Source organism: Peromyscus californicus, unplaced genomic scaffold (assembly GCF_007827085.1).
Source record: "Peromyscus californicus insignis strain IS unplaced genomic scaffold, ASM782708v3 Scaffold_17__1_contigs__length_78620276, whole genome shotgun sequence".
Lineage (NCBI taxonomy): Eukaryota > Metazoa > Chordata > Mammalia > Rodentia > Cricetidae > Peromyscus > Peromyscus californicus.
This window is the reverse complement of record NW_026294469.1, coordinates 28,695,765-28,710,011: the sequence shown is the minus strand read 5'-3', so window position 1 is coordinate 28,710,011 and position 14,247 is coordinate 28,695,765. Positions and strand designations below refer to the sequence as shown.

Here is a 14,247-nt window from a genome sequence, read left to right as displayed (position 1 = left end):
GCCCGGCCTTCCTCTCCTTCTTAATGGTAAGTAATCTGGCTGTTGTGGTCAGAATGGAAGGACCACATCTACAAATGTGCATTACAGACACTGGCAAGATGATGGTGACAACAGCAGCCACCTCACTGTGATCATTAATACTACACATTCCATTGTGACCAAAAAGAATTCACTGCTCTTCCCTTCACCAATTCCAGAACACTGAGCTCTCAGAGATGTCAGGGGCTTCTAATTTAATAGCATGTCACCTGATTAGAACTGAAACCAGTAGACAGTGTTTTACATGAGTGTCCCTCATCTATGCCCACCCACAACTGTTAACCCTCAAACCTCTAAGTGAAGAGAAAACAGACAGAAGGCAAAGGACTCAGAGTGAATTCTTCTGCCTCTGTTATTTCTAGGGTTGCACAGAAATCAACATGGGCCTGACCATCCCAGTAAGCAGGAGACTGAATGTCAGACCTCAAGGTCACACAACATGTCCTGTATGTGATCCCATTGCTCGAGGAATGAGGTGGATCCATTAGTTCTACTAAGCTGGAAGAACACAGCAGACAGAGCATCTGATGGTTCCAGATTTTCCATAAGTTTCCTTCATTCCTACCCAATCAGATAATAAAGGATCTAAAAAATAGTTTGGCAGAAAAGCGAAGAAAAGGCCTTTAATTTTATTCTTTACTAGGATCCTAGAAATCAGCAGAGGGCAAATGCCTGTCAGGACAGCAAACAGCCTGTGTTTCAAGCCCAGGACTTCTTGAATCCTCTAGTGCTATTCATTCTACAGCCACGCTCCAGCTCCAAAGCACTGTACAGTGCTGTTCTAGGTCAGGAACTCATTTCCAGCAGTGGGAAATCAATGGAGACAGAGCTGTGTGGTCACACATTTTTGAAGTGGTACTGTAGTAATAGATCCCTATACACTATATAGGTCAGTAAGTCTCCAGTGCCTAGATGTCATTAAACAGGGCTCTATGTCTGCAGATTAAAAGAGGTAATGTCGCCCCTTCCTTCTCCTTTAAATGGCTAGGAATGGTGGTGTTCTATAAACACACAGAGCCTGGGTGGGGGTGGGGATGCTGGCTCTTATTCCTGAATCCTGTTTATCAAGACTCGATTCCTAAAAATGAAGAGGCTGTGTGTGAAAAGCACAATCTTCTGCTTGTTCAACTCCTGTTACAAGCCATTCCAGCAAAGGGAGCTCTCCAAATGAACTGATATTAAATCTCGTTGAAAAGAAAGTCACTACAGGGTAGCAAAGAAATCCATGCAGAAACTATGTCTTCCTAAGGGTAAAACTGGAAGAACAAGAGATGCAGTTCCAGCTCAGAAAGGTCAGCAAGTGCCATGCAAGGAACAAAATGAAAGAAACAATAAAAAATTATCCGTTCCTGTTCTACAGATACTTGCTTGGTCGTGTTCATTGCACTCTATTCATAATATCTAGAAAAAAGAAACAGCCTAAATGTCCTTCTACTGACAAAGAGATAATGCAAACGTGGTACCTATACACGTGGAATACTATTCAGCTGTAAAGCTTCAGGTAAATGCATGGAACTAGAAAAGATCATATTGAGTGTGGTAGCCCAGGAGGATGTGGCACATTCTCGTCCACATGTGACTCCTAACTCCAAATCTTCAGATGTGAGTATACAACAGGGAGTAACCACAGAAACCAGGAAAGTATAAACAGATGATGGGGGTGGGGTGGGGGTGGGGCACTAGGGACAGGAATAGCAGGATACAAGTGATTTGAAGGGGGAAATGGAGAAAATGGAGGAGGCTATAATTACAGAGGGGGCTTATAATTACACTTTAAAGCAGGACACCCTTTTTGCATTAAGTACCAGGCATCTATGATGAATCCAGGGAGTAACCATTGAATAGGGTCAGTTCCCACTGAGGGTGTCCACCTCTGGCCAGTAGACAAAGGTAGGCCGCAATAGAGACCTCTCATGTGATATGTGAATCCTGTAACTGGACTCAAACTATGCATTAGGTACTTAATGATTTTTTAAAAGTCAGCATCTCAGAACTCTTGGGAATGTTATAGAATCTTTGTGACCAGGCATGTTCACAAACACATCCAGATTAAGTTCCGTATAATATGGTCAGAGAGTAAGATCCAGTCTAGTTCCCAGAGGTAATTCTTTACACAGGATCCATCTTCAGTGAGGAGGCCAAAGATCTGGACATAAGGACGGGACAAAGACAGTATTCTAAAGTCCTGTATTATTACCGTGTTATAAAGGGACAAAAGGAATTAGTCAATAGAACAGAGGAAACTGCTATGATTGTATATCAGGTGCTTTGCACATAGCTCTTAAGTAAACACTAGGGTCCCATTTTTTTAAAGGAAAAAACAATGGAAGGAGCTGGGCAGTTAGCAGAAGAAGACTGGTCAAAGATACAAGGGCTAGCATTGGATGATGTTCAAGTTTTGACCACAATACTTTTTTCTAGTTGTAGAAATCATTCTCTCTCTCTCTCTCTCTCTCTCTCTCTCTCTCTCTCTCTCTCTCTCTCTGTGTGTGTGTGTGTGTGTGTGTGTGTGTGTGTGTGTGTGTGTGTGTGTGTGTGTTAGCAATCTTCTAGAGGTTATAGCTGGACATACCTCATAGACTATAATGAAGATTCAGTGAAATAAAGATAAAGTTTGGGCTGGGTGTGGCTCTATGGTAGAGCACTTATGCAGTATATGCAAAGCTCTGAATTTGATCCTGGCACTGAAAGAAATGTAAGTTTATAAAACACCTGAGATATGCCTACCTGACACACTGTAAGCATTTAAATGACGGTAGCTACTCCCATTAGCATTACTATGGTTCAAGTCACTCTAATACCGTGCTTTTGACACGTGGGTCTCTGAAAAAAAAAAAAATCTCTTTGCCTCCAAAATTCTGCTTAGCCACAGAAACAAAAAGCAGAGGGATAAAAAGAACAGGTAAGGGATTGGAAATGAATCAGAAGAAAGGTAAGAGCAGCCTGTGTAGATTTATCCAAAGGAGACCTGTGGCCCATATACATGGACATGCATTAAAGATTGTGTAATTTTCATGAAAGGAAAGAGTCACAAGACCTAACCGTGCAAAAGTTGTACATCAGTCCAAGAAGTCTTGACACAGCACAGCTGGAGAGTGGTAATAATACACAAAGACAGTCATGAGCTAGTGAGTAGAAAGATGATAAAACCAAAATGACTACCTCTAATTGGCACTCCTGACATAATTTACATTTTCTACATCTTTAATGTTTAAACTCTCTCTAGTGAATATGTATTATTTGTGTAATCAGACTGACTCTTTTAACCACTGACCCATGTGAAGAGAAAGAAACAACATGAGCCTCGGGAAAGGCCGAAGAGTGGCCTGTTATTTGCTGTTGCTGCTCTGTGAGCTGTGAGGTTGACAGCTCCGGGGAGAGAGACATCAGCCTTCCATCTTATCCAGGATTCATCTACATATGTCCAAAGTGTGTCACTTGTAGAAGTTCTAAATCAGTACCCACAAAGAGAGATCTCACGCCCAGTCTCCTGACTTACCCCAAATAGGTTTCTAGGTTCCCTAAGTAGCATTATAAATACTTAATTATATCTGGAGCTGTTCAACTAACCCAAATAATGCTCTCATTCCATGTCCCCATTTGATTTCTTGAAATATAAGTAGTGGCCTCCTTGATTCAAGATGATTTTAACAGCACTGCTCCAGCCTGGTGATAAAAAAGGGAAACTTGAGGCTTATCTAAGGTCCCTCTGGAGAAGCAAAAATAAGAACCTAAATGCTCTGGTCATAGCAGGCAACCAGGGAGCAGGAGCAGGACATTCTGTACCCACCCTGGTTCTGAGAGGTCCATTCACCTCTGGAACATAACACAGGAACTGGGACAGGAAAGGGGCCCTGGATGGTGTTGTTTACAGTCGTGAAGACTAGCAGCGGAGACTTCTGGGTTCCACAGTCTTTCCACTACAATTGTTCCTCCAGAATTTGCCTCGGCCGTTCCCTTTTAAAAGGGGCTTTGTCTTCCTCGACATCACGACATCAAGGGCTCACATCTTTGGCCTTTTAGCCAGACATTCTGTGGGGTGGTCCCAGTGAAAGAAAGTGGGGTGGGGAGAAAGGACACAAAGAGAAGGGCGAGCATGAGGGCACGAGCCAAGGCAGAGAGGGCAGCAAACATTCTCTTCTCTCAGATGGAAAGTCTTAAGTGAGAAAAAAGGGCCTGCTTGCATGTGAAGACTTACACATCTCCCAACTGTCCTATGTCAGCGAACTGAGCCATTTGTTTATCCAGTTTCCAAAATATTTAAAGCTGATGTCCTCCAAATATGACTATCCAAATCAGAATATCACTGGAAATGTTCTCTGCTGTGAAGACAAAAGTTCCTCAAGATGGGGATATAGCTCATTTGCCTACAATTCACAAACCCTTGGGTTCATTTCCTAGCACCACAAGTAAGCAAAAAATAAAAACTTTGAAAAGTTCCTTTCTTGATTTCCACATGATGCTACCCTTGAACTCTTCCTTCCCACTCTCAGCCAGGAAGTTACTCAGCAAAGCAAACTCATCACCCAGGCAGAAACAGGATGAAAGAAGGGTTAACCGAAAGCCTCCAGACACTCTCAGGCTTGACTGTGAGTGAGATTCGCAGAACCAGCAAATCATCCGGGGTGCAAAGGTAAAACTGTGCCGGGTCCCTACACCCAGGCAACGACATCACAGCACTCCCAGTAGCTAGGTGCACAAGGCTAAAAGTCCCAGGGGAAAAGGTGCATATAGCTGGGGGAGTAGGAAAGATAGGGAGGGATATGTGAGAACTGTAGAGAAATGACAAAAGATGTCCTCCCAGGTAACTGTAGAACATTCAAAATCTGCGACTAACCCATAGGACCGTATGCTATAAATGAAAGAATCTTGTGGTGTGTGAATTATAGCGTAATAAAGCCATTTTTTGAATCCTTAAGAACTCCCGAGGTCTCTGCTCCTCACTGCCTCCCACCACACTGCCCCACACACCAAGAATCAGCATCAGTCTGACTGAGATGGCACACACAGACGTGACTCAGCCTTCTTCTTTAGCTGACATTTGGGGAGCTCCTCATGTAAAATAACCATCAAAAAGAAAAACTAACATTGTTTTTAAGAGACTCAGGTTTAGGCTTATGGAAGATAACCCAACATTTAGAATGGAGACTTGTAAAAATAAGCATGCTTTATGTATTCTTTAGCTACTGAACCCTTCCTGCATGAATTCAGGCTGTTTCCAGCACAAACCCCTAAGCCCTGTGCTGCTATGATGGTATGAAGTGATGCTGCCCAAACGAGGTGGGGGGTGGAGAAATAAGCCTGAGTCATCTCCAAGAAGATATCAAGGCCAAAAGCGATCAGTTCCACCCCAATTTCCCATGCAAGAGAGCACAGTGTCCCTGCTGGGGAACTTATTACAAGTGTGCTGGCTTCATAAAAAAGAAAAGGGATTTCTTTCCAAAGAGAACCATGTTGCTGCTCTGAGGAGACTAGCCACATGGTTAACTCGCTGACCTTGCACACTACTCAGGCAGCTTTAGACAGAGAGCCAGCAGACAGCCTCACAGCCTGGCTGGCAGATGCAAATCCTGGGCAAACAGCTGGGAGCTGTGGCCTGAAGATGCCAAGGGAGCATCCCCAGTGCCTGCCTGGCCTCCATCTCCCACAAAGCCATATTGTCCACAGCAGGACTCATGTAGATGATGAGCTGCTGGATAAGCTGCCAGAGTAGGGTCTGTGTCAAACATCTTTGAAAGACTCAGACATGGAAGCAGGAAAGCCTTGTCTCTGGAAGAACAGCATGCAGATTCCCTATGCAAACAGCAGAGCATAAGCAACACTGATGTCCTCACAGCAACATCTCAGGTTCTCCCCGGCAGCAGCTGCTGTCTTCTCCACCCAGCCCTGCAGAGATCAGAACAGAGATAGGCACCGGTGGAGGAAGGAACCTCTGCCAGAAATGAGTGGCCTGGGGGTGTTGCAGTGGCAGGATGGGTAGATCTGCTCTAGCTGGGTTTGGGGTACCTCATCCTCCAGCTGACAGTGAGTCCCTCCCCAGACACCATGCCTCTGCAACAGCTCTGCCATCTCACTATGCTTCCTGAATGGTTTTAAAGAAAAAAAAAAAATGTGCAACATAATTACAGGCTCTGACCCCAACTGCCTTTAACCCTGACAAGAGCAGTGAGGACTCACTGTGGGAAAACTGCCCTATGATTGCTCAGGAATATAAAGTTTCCTTTCAGATGCTCTCCACCCCCACCCCCATCCCCAGCGCCCAGGGGGTCCCAGCAGGCTCCCAGGCAGAGCTCAGGAACAACTGAATCCCAGGCATAAAGCCACATTGGCTGAGATGTCATGATGTCATGACTGCTGAAACATTTACAGCTTTGGAACACTCCATCATCCTGTGACCTGCATGAGTGTTGACTGACACCTTGCAGATAACTGAGCTGACCCAAGGTAAGGCTGGGCAACTAACTCAGCAGGGCACATGAAGGGGAAAGATGACGTAAGACAAACAAGGTTTACACAGAATGTCTTCTGGCCTATTTTGACTTCCTGTGTGGTCACACACACACACACACACACACACACACACACACACACACACGCAAATCACTAGGGAGAAAGAAGAGTAAGTTATGGGCCACACAGCTTTCCAGGCCTGCCCCTGAGCTCGGGCATCAGAATCTCCTCGGTTGAAAGCCTAGGAATTTATAGTGGGAGAACATCTTACAGCATTTTCTCTTTTAAGAATGCATGCAGAGCCAGGAAGTGTCACACCCCTTTAATCCCAGCACTCAGGAGACAGAGACAGGTGGATCTCTGAGTCTGAGGCCAGCTTGTTCTACATAGTGAGTTCCAAGACAGCCAGGGCTACACAGAGAAATCTTGTCTCAAAAAAAAAAAAGAAATCCATTCAGAAGGCCAGGCATGGTGGTGCATACCTTTAATCCCAGTGCTTGAGAGGCACAGGATCACTGTGAGCTAGAAGACAGCCTGGTCTACATAGTGAGTTCCAGGACAGCCAGAGATACAGAGTGATACCCTGTCTCAAAAAAGCAACAACAATGCATGCAGAAAAACCCACTAAGGTAGCTCTGGGCAAATTACAGCAGGTGCAACTGAGGATGGCTGCAGTCACGGCTAGCTGAATTGGTACAACCTTGTAGCTGGGACAATGGTGTGCTTATGTCACTAAGCTCAACATCTCCAATTCTCACCTATTTTTCTAGTAATACCATTCCATTGATAGTAATCACCACCTTGTTGTTAAGTTGCTTTCTTCAGTGTCTCTCCCAAAGGTCAAATCTAAGGGCCTCTGGGAATGTTCTCATCTAGAATGTCCACCAAACCTATGACTTCTTTGCTATAAACTTCCCTTCTGAAATAAATGCAGTTATGAATAGACATTCTCAAAGTTAATAAAGAAGGGTGAAGGTGAGGCAAAATTAGCAGAGGTGACCTATAAATGGCAGATAGGAAACAAGGGCCTCTTTGGACCTGATAAGCCTTCACTAGCCCTTCCCAAAGGTCTCCGTTCCCTCCCCCAATACCCCTCCAAACTGCTAGCACTCACCCTTGGTGCCATGGACTGCTTGTGATTCCCCTGTTTCCTTTCTAGATGCTGAGCACCCAGAAGAGGGACAGTGCCTGATCCATTCTGTCAAGTTCCACCAATGTAGCCTTCTACACCAACAGGAGCTGTTCCAAGGACCAGAGCATAGACCAGAGAGCACATGTGGCAGAATCCTGTTCATAAGAAAGAAATGCTAACCTCTGCAGGAAAAGCCACCACTGGGAGATGGCACACAAAACATCCCGCCTCCTGCCTACCAGGAATTCTGGTGCCCACAGCAACTAGATAAGACATGCCCACTAGCTCAAAGTCACTACCTCCAATCACCAAGTTTTGCAGGAGATTTAGCACCTGCTAACCCTCCTGAAGAGAGGATAAACTACACCAGATGAAAACTCAACAATACCACAGTAGAACATAAGACTAGGCCTTGTATTTGGATGACTCTAAGATATAGCTGTGTCAAGTTCTATGGAATAATTTTCACTATAGTTTTTAAATACAAAGAAACCAAGGAGAAGGAAAAGAAGAAAAATTCTGTCTTATATTACAGAAGCTATTCTAAATAGTAAAGAAGCTGATTTTCTACTCTAAAAATCATGGCTCAGGAAACTCGGCTCACTCGGAATTTCTTGGACTAATTCCCTGAGAATATCTATCACAGTGGAAAATAGACACAGTGCTTTTTGCTGAGCAGTTCCAGAGTAGGAACTCATCCTACAAATTTGATCACTTCTGTGTCCCATGCCAGAGGTATGTACCTCGAAGCATATGTGTGTTTGCATATATGTGTATGTGTGTGCATAAACATGTTTGAATACATGTGCATATATGTATTATACATATTTCTATACATGCATATGTATGTGCATATGTTTGTATACATATGTACATGTGTCTATGTCTATGTTATGTATTTATATACATATCTCTGTGTGCGTGTATAGAGAGATAGATAGATAGATATAGACAAAGTTTCAAGTAGTCCAGGGGCTAGCCAGGAACTCTCTATATAGTTTGGAATAATTTTGAACTTCTGGTCATCCTGCCTGTACCCTCTCCTCTCAATGCTGTGATCATAGACATATGCCAGGGTGTCCAGTTTTATGCATAACTAAGGATCAAACTCAGAGTTTCATGCATGCTAGGCAAGCACTCTATATCTCCAGCCCAAAGACTGGAAATAATCTAACTGTGTAATAGGGGAATGGTTAAAAAAGCTGTGTTTCATCCATATGATGGAATGTATACACAAGTGCAGAACATGTAAAATACAACACAATTAGGCACATAAAATACATATGGAATCATTCTAAATGCATAAGTGTATGTAAGTGTAAAAATGAACACACACTTATATATTTGCTGACACATTCATAAATTTCATTAAAAAAAATATCCAAGACACTGGTGAAATGCTGCTTTCAGTAGAACTGGAGATCAAGACACAGGGGTTGGAGGAATACTCCAAGTCCATTTTTGTCTTTTGATCTGTGTGCCATTTATAGGTGTTAACTATTTAGATCAGCTCTGACAAAGAAGCAGATATGAACAAAAGTAAACACACCACCTTAATTTCATTTTCCTTGGTCCACAGCTGACCCACAAGTCTGGCAATGAGATACACAGTCAGAACTCTGTTGCAGTTTGGGCCTTATCTGCTCAACAGTGACCTTGACGTGGAAACACAGCCAAAGTTCAACTCGGCTGCCTGGAAATCAAGCTAAAGTCGCACGGGATATGCCAGTTCATATTTTCAAAGTGTTCCAATGAGCCTGCAAGTAAACGTAAAAGTCAATATGATAGCAAGATCCAGTGAGCTTTGAAACCTACCTGTGGTATCTTTACAAACCATACAAAACAGTTTATTTTGGCTTTTCCTGTGTGGCAGCAGCAGGAGTCAAAGCGGGGCTACTGATCTGGCCCAGAGACGCTAGCTAGCTAATCAGGTTTGATCCAGAATCCTCAAGCCCCAAACCTTTGTCCATCTGGCCAAGAAAACACACACACATGCACATGAACACCCCACCCAACCCCAGGAATCTCCTCTTTCTAAATATAGCAGGCAACTGCCCAGTCTCCAAACTCACACTCCACAGCATTCTGTGCCTTCCAACCAAGGTGAAATGAGCCAGACATAAACACGCTGTGACAGCTTCTGGCCCCCACTGCCAAGCTGTTTTCCTTACTATTTCCTCTCTTCCTCCACCCTGGGTTTCTACAAAATGTGGAAACCCAGTGACTCTGACTTATAAAAGATTCCTGTAGCTACAAATGCTGTTAGTCCTCATCCTAACAAAGAAGCTTTTCCTGCTAGGCACCCCCAATTTGAGTTTGGAAGAGTCTTTTCAATGTGGACAAAGTAAGGTTCATCTCCTATTGTACTTGCAAGAATCTGCAGCTCAGAAAAGATACTAGTCCAAGGCTAGTAAGGATGCCTGCATTTCCCACCCTACCATCATACACACATGGTGGGGAGGGGGCCTCATTCTTTCAGAATCAGTATCCGTGCCGCAAAGAGAGCCTATTTAGAATGTTTCCAATTAAACTAAAAAGTTAAACTTCAGAAACATATTCTAGCACATATTCGCAAACACCAAACCAATTAGCTGCAAGGAAATAAAGGACCTAAATAAAGGGCTGTTGCAAAACCTATAGAAACTGGAGTCTGCAACAGATCCAGAATCTTCCAAATTCTGGGACCCACACACAAAGGCTGACTTGGGAATGATCACTGCAGCACCTTCTCTAACTGAAATACTGAGATAATCCAATAATCCAGCCCTCTTAAATAATCAAAGGGAATGCAGTGTATACATGTACTGACCTAGAAAAAGTAAGATAAGGGAGTCACAGGGAAAGTAAAACAAAAAGTGTATATAGTAAAATCTCTATATATAAAGTTCATAATGGCATCCCTCCTTTGGCTAATTTTTGGAAATGCCATGGCCTTGACAGGATAATACAGTCCCCTTCAGGAGTTGTTTTCTCCAACAGCTTCTAATTTTTGTCAGCTCTGAGGGGTTTGGTCATTGTCTAAAGACTAAAATGCCAACCTATGAGATCCACCATGAGAGATGCTGGTTTACTACTCAGAGCAGAGGGCTGAACCATTGCCTCCTAAAAACCAACCTCCTAAGTCCGTAGTCCTGAAATACATGTGAGACTACTGCAAATGGAAGTAAAGAGTCCCCAAAAGAAGACAAATGGACGAAATGAATTAAAGATTGTTCACTTCATCATCCAAAGTTTTATAGGACAAAGCAGAGGATAGTATATGTGTGAATACACAGTCCAACAAATAAGGCGCACCAATAGCCAGTAAATGCATGAACAGATGCTCACCATCATTAGTCATCAGTGAAATCCAAGTTAGAACCAAATGAGACACATTACTCCCGTAGTTTGCTACAATCAAAACGAGATCATAAGAAGTGTTGGTGAGGCTCACACACTGCTGATGTACAATATGGCGCTTCTACTGTGGAAAATGACTTGTCAGCCCTTTAAAAGTTAAACCTAAATTCCTTTAAACCTAGGTTTAAATCAAAATTTTTTATACGTTTTCCACAGAACTTAGCAACTCTATTTCTAGACTTGAAATTAGAAGTGAAAACATAAAGGTATGTATGTAAACATTCTTAGCAGCATCATTCAAAAAAGCTAACAACGCAAACTCAGCTCAGAGTCTACAAAACACCATACTCTGCAGCAATAAAAAGGAACAAAATACCAATAAAAGCTAAAACACAGATGAGCCTCAGATCAACACGCCAAGTGAAAGAGCCGGATAGAAAGGCCTACATAATCTATGACTGAGCTCCAATTCTCAGAATCAACAACTCTAGACACGGGGAAAGGGGATTAGTGGCTGTGTACGGCTTGAGAAGAGAAGGCACCTGCAAACAGACACGAGGAAGCTTTCGGGGTGACTATTCTCATCAACTGGATTCTGGCAATTGTTCCCCAAGCCACTTAAAACAGATAAATTCTATGTCGAGTAAATTTATTAATAGTGGAGTTAAAAAAAATTAAAAAAGAAAACTCCCCAAAGCATGCTGACCTGAAACAAACGGCTACTCTGAAAGGAATACATAGAAACATGATGGAATGTTCTTGGGAGACACTTGATAAATTGGCATGTCAAATGCAAGTGTTCCTGGTCATTCTGCAGGGAAAGAAAAAAAGAGGAGAGGAAAAATCATTTCCATGATCTCACAGGAGAAAGAATAGTGCTTCTTTGTAGTGGCTAATAATTAAAATTTAACAATAAGACACTCAGCTATAAAAAGAAATCAAGCTCTAGTATCTAACATAAATGAACCCTGAAAACATCATGCTACATAAAATAAGCCACATATAAATGATAACTGTTGTATGATTCTAGAAATGCCTAGAACAATCAAACAAAGACTGACAGGGTCTAGGGTGGACCGGAGTGCGAAGTCATTGTTTTATGAGTACAATTTCAGCTTGGGATGCTGGAAAATCTCTGGAACTGGACAGCACAGACAGCCAGACAGCACTGTGAATGTACTCAGTCCCACTAAAGTGTATGAAATTATTTAAAAGCTGTTAAAGTGGTTAAAATTTTGTGCCATGTACATTTTATCATAATAATTTTAAAAGCCTGTTTTGAAAAATGAGCAAAAAAAAAAATCTGAACAGACATCCCACCAAAGAAGATACACAAATGGTAAATAAGCATGTGAAAAATACTCAGTGGAATAAATCATCAGAAAATTGGAGGGGAAAGTTGAGGAATGAGTATGACTTCCTCCACCTATTATAAGGTCAAAATGAAAACACCACCACATACAGAGCAACAGGACCTTTCACTCTTTGCTGGAGGGAATGCAAAATGCTACAGTCACTTTGGAAAACAGTTTGGTTATTTCTTACAGTATCATACAATCCAACAATCACATGGTCTTTACCCAAATGAACTGAAAACTCATGTCTATGCACAAAATAATTATGCTGACTTCATTCATAACTGTCCAGACTTGAAAGCAATCAAGATGTCCTTCAACAGGTAAAAGAAGAAACAAATTTTGGTACTCAGCAATGAAACCCATTAGTTACCAAGACATGGAAGAACCTTGAATGCACATTACTAGTGACACAAGGCAATCTAAAAAGGCTACAGACTGGTTCTAGCTATCTGACAGTATGGGGGGAAAAAAGGCAAAAGTAGGAAGACAATGGAAAAACCCATAGTTGGTAGAAGAAAAAAAGATATGCTAGAACGTAGAGGGTTTTTAAGACAGTGAAACTATGACATTTAACGGGTACATTGTCAATATCCATCACCGTGCACCACCAAGAAACTTTCATTAATATTCTACCAGGGACCAGGGGTATGGAGTGTGCACTCACATGTGCAGGGCCCTAGCTTCAACCTCCAACACCAGTGAGCTAAAATAAAATCAATATAGGTTAATCAGCAGTAACAGATGTGCCAGGATTCTGAAAGATGTTTTAAAAAAAAGACACAGGGAGAAACCAGAAGGTACAGACATTCTAAGCTATAATGAGAACCCTGTATAAGTCTACTCCAATGTTCTGTAAACCTCAAGCCAATCTAAAGAGTAAAGTCTATTCCTTATTTTAACAGTGGGAAGATGGTTCTAAGCCACAAGTAGAGGGCTGAAGATTAGAGATTATATGTAATTTATTTAATGCACTTCAAATAGAGAAACATGCAGAGATGTTTTTAGAGCCAGTGTTATATAAAAATTTTAAAAAAAAATCTTGTTTGGATTTAATTAGCTGCTGTTTATATTTGTATGAGTAATACTCCAAATGTCAGTATTGCAAATTACCACCACTTACAAATAATTAGGAAAGTCACTTTTTTCCCTTTTCTTCACAAGTTGCTAAAGTAAATCAAAGGAACTGGGAACAATTTTTTTTGCTACCTGGCTCCATATTTACTTGTTCCATTAAGGCTTTTTGTAACAAAATTACCGCTCAGCAAATCAACCTGGCATCGAACATCCCATGAGAGTTTATGCTATTCAAGAACAGCTTGTTCTTGGGGCTGAGAGAGAGGGTTCAGCAGGTAAGAGCTCTTGCTGCACAATCATGAGGATCCGAGTTCAGATCCCCAGCACCCACATAAAAAGCCAGTGTGGCCACATGTGAACCTATAAGCTCAAGAGCAGTAGAGGGCAGAGAAAGTCTGTCTAGTCTGGCCTAGTCAGCCAGTCTAGGCAAAATTGTGAACTCTGGGTTCAGTGAAAGACCTGAGTAAGTCAGAGTTGATAGAATTGGACACATGATATGCACCACATACATAGGAACAGAAAGAGAGACAGAGAGAGAGCCAGACAGACAGACAGAGACAGAGAGAGAGACAGGGACAGAGACAGAGAGAGACAGAGAGAGAGAGAGAGAGAGCTCATTCTCATTGTGGGGAAAAAACACCTATATTAAATGCTAAAGAAGTGGGAAAGGCAAAGAGGCTTTTTGGTTTATTGTTTTGTTTTATTTTTGCTTTTTCAAGACAGGGTTTATTTATGTAACAGTGCTGGCTGTCCTGAAACTCAATTTGTAGACCAAACTGGCCTCGAACTCACAGAGATCCGCCTGCCTCTGCCTCCCGAGTGCTGGTATTTAAGGCATGCGCCATCACCGCCCAG

The 14,247-nt window shown here is 42.3% G+C and overlaps 1 protein-coding gene and 1 long non-coding RNA gene across 9 annotated transcripts in view; one reads left to right on the top strand and one right to left on the bottom strand.

The window, feature by feature from the left end:
- Positions 1-14,247, bottom strand: part of Arhgap26 (Rho GTPase activating protein 26) — a 729,500-nt gene that overhangs the window by 381,262 nt on the left and 333,991 nt on the right. The gene's annotated exons all lie outside the window — the stretch shown is intronic.
- LOC128112759 (uncharacterized) overlaps positions 1-14,247 on the top strand; it is a 41,385-nt gene that overhangs the window by 12,112 nt on the left and 15,026 nt on the right. For both annotated transcript variants that reach the window (XR_008219147.1, XR_008219148.1), the window contains exon 3: positions 7,649-8,356. This is a non-coding gene — a long non-coding RNA (uncharacterized LOC128112759). The remainder of the gene's footprint in view (positions 1-7,648; positions 8,357-14,247) is intronic.